Below are 7,935 nucleotides of genomic sequence, written 5' to 3'. Positions count from 1 at the left end.
AACGCCAACGTCAGTGAGATGGTGCTCTTAACTTGACTTTTGATCTATTTCTTCTACTACTATTTCTTATTAACATTTTCTTTTTCTAATGTTTCAAGGAAAATATTCATTTTCATAAGAGGCGTTATCGGTTTAGGCTATTTCTTTTCTCTTGCTCTTCGCTGTTACCGCAAGATAGGAATTTCTGTGTCCCCTGCGTTGAAGTGACATTTTCTCGCTCGGCTGAAAATTGACATCTTCTTAATTGTATACTTGGAGTGCATGGTATATCTCTATGTGAAGTGACACACGAAAGCGAATCAGTGAAGTGTGCATATCTTGCTTCATTCGTGTAGCTTGGCGGATTTAATTAGTCGTAATATTTTGTATTCTTAGCACTGCCTGGTGTCGGATAAGATTAACAATTGCGACTGCCCCTATTGAACTGAATATTTATACTTTCATCAATTTCAAGTTGCCTAAAAAAGAAGAATGACTTTTGAAGTATATGAATGTTCAAGTAATTAATATTAGATTTATGATTTAAAAAAATGGTAGAATTATCCAACATTGCCAGCCGATATTTCTGGATTCCAAATTTTTATTTGATTTCTCTTGTTAATTGAATAACTATACATCTATAATACTAATACCTTCATTTTCACTTTTATATGGAGCTTAGCAGGCTTGTTATAATTTTAGCGACAGAAGAATGTTTGTGAAAGCTTAAATTACTGACAGTCATTTTATGTTCATCCCAAATTCAACATCCACTCTGCTCATTGTTTGTCTACATGAGCACATGTAGTGTAGAACAGGAAACAATTTGAAATATTCATGAAAAATCTGCAGCTATGATTTCAATGTTATGCTTTCCCACTGAACTATCCTAATATAATATTCCTCCAATGCTGCTTCATAGCTGATTCCCAAGCCTCCACATTGGACATACGCAACTGGTCCATTACAGGTTTCTGCCATCAGCCTCGGCATTCATCATACGTATTGGATACATAAAACACTGCTCAGAAGACTAAGTGTGGTAGCACTTGGTGGAGTACTCTCATCGAACAAAAAATAAATAAAACAGTGTCAAGAAGATTTCCTTTTAACACTCGACCGGGAGTGTCGAAAACTGCTACAAGGTACTCCACCTTTTATGCAAACATCGAACGCGTGTTTTTCGCAGGAAAGTATGGATGTCGCAAAATACAAAGCCGCACCGCAGACGCCAAAAAACTATATTTATAACGTCGGCTACCGACAACGATGAATAAAAGTGAGAATTTTTCCTCAGACCGACGTACGCCCCCTCCCCGAGCGTTCGAAAATAGCGCAGACATGAAGGAAATATGGCTGTTTTGACATCCATTGCTTATACGAGGCGGGACGGACATCTCGATATACCGCTTTTGCTGTTCTCGCCTATCGAAATGCTCCGAAAGGCTGTTTTGTCATATATCAATCGACACGGTTCAGCAAAAACTTCTTCGAATTGAGGTGATACCTTTCCGAAGAAAAATAAACCCTTCTGTCGAATGGAAATCTGGGTGCAAAAACGTCTTTGAACCGTGAAGCCGTGAAGGTTAATACAATTTGCCTTTGGACTTTGATCCAGGAAGCAAATCGGAAGAAAAGGACTATCAGGTCAAAACAAATCTGGTGCAAAATGTTCTTTTGACAAAAAAACAGACTGAGGAAATCGAAAACTAATTTTACTGAGATTTTCATTAAAAGACGTTTTTCAAACCCGCTAGATGGATAAGTTTCGATTCTTATTTTTGTTGCGAATTTCCCTACCCTTCAGTGACCTGTCGCATGCGGTGATGACGATTTGCGTGGTGATGCTCCGAGGCTGATGACGATAGGTCATCATGCTTGAATATGGCTGCGGTTTCCGTTATATACGATAGGATTGGGTTTCTTCCCTCGTCAGGGAAAAAAATCAGAGTTGAGAGGTCGAGAGGTGGTGTGAATTTATAATGCGATCTGACCAAATGGCCACACTCGTCCATCGGATTGGAGAGTTATTCCTGTGACGGACGGATGTTTTAGATTCGTTCGCGTGCGAGGATAACCGATATTGAGTGCGGTTTTCAGGGAAAGTGTGGTGTGAGGGGGGATTGCACAGGTTGACAGCAAGCAGACCGCACTTTTAGTGACATCCGACACGGATGTCGGCAGCGTATGACAGAGTGATTTTTAAACAATTTTCTAATGTATTTTTAAACATTTCGTAATGTTTGATCATACATTTTCTTCATCATCTACTGTATTCTTGACAATATGTGTCTTTCAAACTTATGAATAAGTTGTTTTTCACATGTAGGATGAAATAGTCGTGTTTACTGATTTCATGTCACATGTTTTTCGTTCCAACTAATAATTTGTCTGGCAAAGTATAATCATTAGGTATATGCATCATCCGATATTTGAGGTATGTACTCTGTGCAGCTCAGCTACATGTAATCATTTATTCGCGTTTTCAATGTAGGTATTGAGGGCTGCAGAGACTATGTCCAAAGGCATGGCATTGCGATCCTCACCAAGCCAACTGCGAGTTGTGGAGCATGCGTAGGATATGGTATGGCTTAACAGTGGGCTCGGTTAAACTTTTATAAAAAACTGCATGTATCCACATCCAGGCTCGAAGATAGGCGACGTATAAAAGATCACGATTTGAAACTTGAAACATGGAACTGCAAGTCGCTAGGTTTCACAGATTGCAACAGTATAATCTACGACGAATAACATCCCTGCAACTTCGACGTCGTGGCGTTACAGGAAAATTGCTGGACAGTACAGAAAGTGTGGAACAGCGAGCATCTAGCGGCTACCTTCTACCAAAGCTGTGGCATCACCAACGAGCTGGGAACCTACCTCATAGTGCTGGGCAAGATGCGACAACGCGTGATTGGGTGGCAGCGATTTAACGCAAGCTGAAGGTAAACGGTCGTTTCTTCAACTATAGCATCATCAACGTGCACTGTCCACACAAAGGGCGACTCGACGACAAGAAAAAGCATTCTATGCACAGCTGGAGCAGAGATACGATATATGCCCACTGTGGGACGTCAAAATCGTCATCGGTGACATGAACGCACAGGTAGGAAGGGAGAAAATGTATACACCGGTCATCGGACCGGATAGTCTGCAAACCGTATCGAACGACAACGGTCAACGATGCATAAACTTTGTAGCTTTCCACGGAATGGTAGTCCGAAGCACTTTCATCCCCGGCAAGAATATCCACAAGGCAACATAGAAAACACCTAATCAAGTAACGGAAAACCAAATCGACCACGTTCTAATCGACGGTAAATTCTTCTCCGACATCACGAACGTACGTACTTACCGCAGTGCGAATATTGAATCCGACCACTACCTCGTTGCAGTATGTCTGCGCTCCAAAATCTCGACGGTGTACAACACGCGTCGGAGTCGTCCACCGCGGCTAAACATTGGGCGGCTACAAGACGATAGACTAACCCAAGACTACGCGCAGCAGCTGGAAGTGGCACTCCCAACGGAAGAGCAGCTAGGCGCAACATCTCTTTGGAAGTACATTGGAAGTACCTGGAAGCTGCACTAGGCACAAAAACTTTCGCGCCACGAGCAGCAATGTTGCCTGTTGAGGAGTTATGCAATTAGCTCCAGAAAACCACGGGATAGATTAAATTCGATTACTAATTATTGGAACGATTTATTAAGATGCAGATTTCACTGAGTGAAAGCTCTTGAGTATTCATTTTAGCTTTGTATGTTTTATTTTTACCTGCGCCTAATGAGAAAGCGTCATCAGTATAATGAAAAAAAAAAAATTCCCCGTACTAATTTGCATGCAAGTTTTTAATCCACATGAGCTCAAATTTTCAGAGAACACTCAGAACATGATAAAGAATCATATGAGCGCTGTGGAGCAAAATCGATTTTTTGAACCACCCTAACGAGTATGTATCTTGTTTTTTTTTTCTTCCTAAACAATGGAGGGGGAATCTGCTCAACAGACATCCTGGGTTAACCAGGAAGTGCGGGGTTAGGGATCACCGAGGGAGGCAGGACTACATTCCCGACCCGCTAAACCGTTTCCATTGCCGCCAAGCCCATAGTCCCTTCGGTACAACCAGAAAGTTATGCTTCAAAGGGGGCCATAGTGCACAACGCACCCTCGAGGTTAGCTGCGTGTCCTTGCAGCACCGAACATTGTAACTCGCTTTTTTAGAAGAACACCATGGTATCGTGCCAGCGCGTTGCCGGCTTTCCAGGTGGCCTTACCACGCCCTATGTCCTAGGCAGGTGGGCAGGGTCGACTTCGCGCCTGCTTCCCTCTGCACGACTGGTATCAAAATGATGATGCCGCGTGCACCCCAAATTGACCTTTCTGCGATAGGGCCTATACGCCCAGCACACAGAGGGACTTGCCGACGCGGTGCCTACGCCTGCCCCAGCCTTGACGAGGACCCCTTCCGTCCTCGGGCTCGGAACCCACCTGGTTGACCGACGCCGCGAAAGCGACGATACCATGTTGTTCTTCGCGCGGCCACTTGTTCGGTAAAAGGTTCGAGTTCGACCACAGAGCATGACCACCGGTATGACCCATGAAGCCGACTCCGATCCCTTGGACCACCTCTTATTTGCGCCTGAACTAGCCATCCTTGAGCCCACGCGCCACCTTCTATGTAGCTCCGAGGCGATTTGGGCGATAGCCGATAAAACGGCGTTCCAGCCAACTTCATCTTTACACATCCTCCGAACTAGGTTGTCCGGGGTGGTGTCCAGACCACATGTGGCAAGCATGTGGTCTCGCATTGCGCGAAAACGTGAGCACACGAACAACACGTGTTCCGCCGTTTCCTCTAAACCTGCGCACACCAAACACTCGGGCGAGGCCGAGCAAGCCAGCTGCGTTACCTGCATTTTGATTTTGCAGCACGCTTAAACGCCGGGCACATCGAACCCCCCATGGGGTGCTTGCTGTTCACAGCTTTGCTGGAACAGATCAAACAATTGGGAGGGTTCGTGCAGCATTGTGCCTTATGTCCCTCTAATCCGCAGCGTCGGCAGAGATTGCTTCTGTCAGGGCCTTTGCAGTCCCATTGCTTGTGCCCCGGTTCCAGGCACTTGAAGCAAACTTCGGGTTGCTCGTATATGCGCACAGGGCATACCGACCATCCCACTTTGACGCTCCCTAACTTGACTACCTTGGAGGCGCCCGCTGCAGATAGCCGAACCAATGCTACCTGCGTCCCTGCCGGACCTTTCCGTAGCCGAACGGCTGCGGTGGGCGTCTCCACTTCACACTGTCGCCGCAGTGCCGTGACGAGCTCTTCGACTTCGGTGATTTCGTCCAGGTCTTTAACCCTTAGATCGTGAGTGCCCTCACCTTGACCGTCTCGCCTAGGACTTCCTCCGCCAACTTCTTGTAGGCGGCGCCCTTTTGCGAGACGCCCCGCTTCAGCTCGAGGATCATCTCGCCCATCCGGGTACGTCTTATTCGACGTACGTCGGCGCCGAGTTCACCGAGCTTGACGTCACTCCTCATCGCCTTCAAGACGTCCGAGTACTTAGCCTCGTCCGCCGTGATGACTAGGGCATCGCCCCTGGAGTGATTGGCGCCTACCCTAGACTTTTTGCTACCCTCATTCGCCTGGGCCTTGTTTTCGGCCCTGGCCGTTTTCGGTTTCCTCTTGTTCTTGACCAGCGTCCAGGAGGCGTCATCCCCTCTATTTCCCTGGTCTGGTGCGGCTGAGAACTTTCAGCCTGCCGTAACCCCTTGCCACCGTCTTTCCTGGGTGGACGGACCTTTCCAGGTCCTTCCTCACCCGGTTTTGGAGGTACCTGGCCGGGCTTCAGCTTCCCAGCCCCACTACCCTTGTTCGGGGTAGTAACCATCCGCGTTTTGAAGCTCATCCCCTGGAGACTGTCTCCCCCGTTTTTGTGTCTGCTCCGTTGGAACAGTCACCCCCGACGTACCCGCAAATACTTGAGCCTCAGTCTGGGTAGACTTTGGCACCACCGTCTTCGCTGGCACGCCTTCGGTCGATTCGACGTTGCCCGAGTCCGCGAATCCTTGGGCCTCAGTCTGGGTAGACCTCGACTCCACCGATTTCACGGGTTTACACTTGGCCGTCCCGACCGCCCTCTCCAGCTTGGCGTCCAGCATCGACTTTCGAAGTTTCTGCAAGCTCCTCTTGAGGTCCTTGCTGATATTATGCTTCGATGACGCAAAGTCGATGATGGCGTCCAGCTGTTCCGTCGCCACCTCGAGGGCCGAAAGCCCATCGCGTTTGCGGTTCATCGCCTCCACAAGCCATGGGCCGTCAATAACCCGGCGTTTTTACAGCCGAGAGGAAGGTTGAGTGACCCACGCTGGACCTGCGCACTGAGCTGCCGACTATTGCCTCTGGCCTCCTAGGCGGAGACCTGAACAACCCACCTCTTGCGAAGGGGTTGTCGCCTACACTACTACCACTAATTGAAGATGGTTTTCCATTTTGGTCCCACGAGTTGCTCGGGAAAAGAGGTCCACCACGCCAGAGGCCAGCATGACGTGGTAAGGGACAATTACTGTGGAGGGTGCCCAGGTACCCCACATGCTCCTTTAAAGGCCCTGCTTATTATTTCACCCCCTGGCCATGCATCCCCTCGGCACGGGTCGCTTGACGCCTTGGGATTAGGGGTTAGGGACGATGGTCCCGGTCTAACTCGCAGTGGCCATGGGGAGGGGTCGTCAAGCCCTTGGACAAAGTCCCTGCTGCCCCAAGTGTATCTTGTGTGGCATTAACAATGAATCCATTATGTCCAGGGAATCAAGAATGTTTCCGTATGCAATAAAAAAAGCGTAAATTATGGAATCCACGTAAGATATGACCTCACCGAAAGTTTTTCGCGTTTTTCTAGAGTTTTCCGATCATAATAAAAACCGAAAATTTTCGAAAATTTCGTGTGAAAAAGTCGCGTAAAATAGTCATGTAAAAACGACCCGCGTCAAAAGCTTAAGCTTAAGCTTAAGCTCTTCGCACACCCTAATAAATATTTGTGTTTAGATAAAATTATTTTCTAAATGGACACGATAATGGTATATTTGCAGCATTTTAATTGAATGTTATACATTAAAAATACTTTCATAAGCCGATGTAGTTTTTGTATTTCGTCCACATTATCTTTATTGGCTATATCTAAGATGTTACTTCAAGCCGGCAAGATTGGTAATAGCTCCACTTATTACACACACAGTGAATATTCTGCCCGATAGGCATAATCGATCCTGGTTTGGTGCATTTCTCGCCCAATGGTTTTCCCTTCAGTTGTTGTGGCAGCGAATCTAACGAATAGCTTTGAAAATTAATTTATCACAGATCATGTTTGAACCTTCGATGACCTACAAGCTGCACCAAGCAGAACAACCAGCACTCCGAACAAAACAGCGACCACCTGTCTCATCGTTTACACAGTTTTACGACAGCCTCTGAACACTGTTGCACTAGAAAGAGAATCCACTCCTTTGGGCCGCTATATGAACCTCGATCTGAAAGGCGTACAAACTGATTATGGCCATGTACCCAACCCCATCAAATCAGATTTAATTTGCTTAATGCTTGTTAATCGTCTCGTGATTTGAAAAAGCGATAAAACATGATGGCAGGTTTAACGACTTGCCATACGGTTGTCTGAAATGATGTTAAAAGTAACATATTTGCCAACGATCCTAATTATTGTGCTGCTTTTCCTAGCAACAGGTAACGGCCCAGCAGTCGGTCCGAAAGGCATACATTGGGTGACACAAATAAATTTATATTACAGGTCTGCCACCGGCAGAAGGAATATTGGCAATGCGTATGAATGGGTTACCCTGTGAGAGTCCGGGCGATCAGTTCCACAGAGACGGCAAGGTTTGCTTTTGTTCTGCGTATGGGATCACACTCTATTGCCAGCCTGAGATTGAAATAGTGTTAG

At 46.7% G+C, this 7,935-nt stretch overlaps 1 long non-coding RNA gene across 1 annotated transcript; it reads right to left on the bottom strand.

Annotated features, from left to right (window-relative positions):
• Nucleotides 1-7,031: 7,031 nt before the first annotated feature.
• On the bottom strand, nt 7,032-7,506 carry LOC134224941 (uncharacterized). Its single transcript, XR_009983116.1, has 2 exons — nt 7,365-7,506; nt 7,032-7,303 (listed from the first exon to the last, which is right to left on the bottom strand). It is a non-coding gene; the product is annotated as an uncharacterized LOC134224941 (long non-coding RNA).
• Nucleotides 7,507-7,935: the final 429 nt, after the last annotated feature.

Source organism: Armigeres subalbatus, chromosome 3 (genome assembly GCF_024139115.2).
Source record: "Armigeres subalbatus isolate Guangzhou_Male chromosome 3, GZ_Asu_2, whole genome shotgun sequence".
Classification (NCBI taxonomy): Eukaryota; Metazoa; Arthropoda; class Insecta; order Diptera; family Culicidae; genus Armigeres; species Armigeres subalbatus.
Note: the sequence above shows the minus strand (reverse complement) of the source record. Positions and strands in the feature narration are given on the sequence as shown.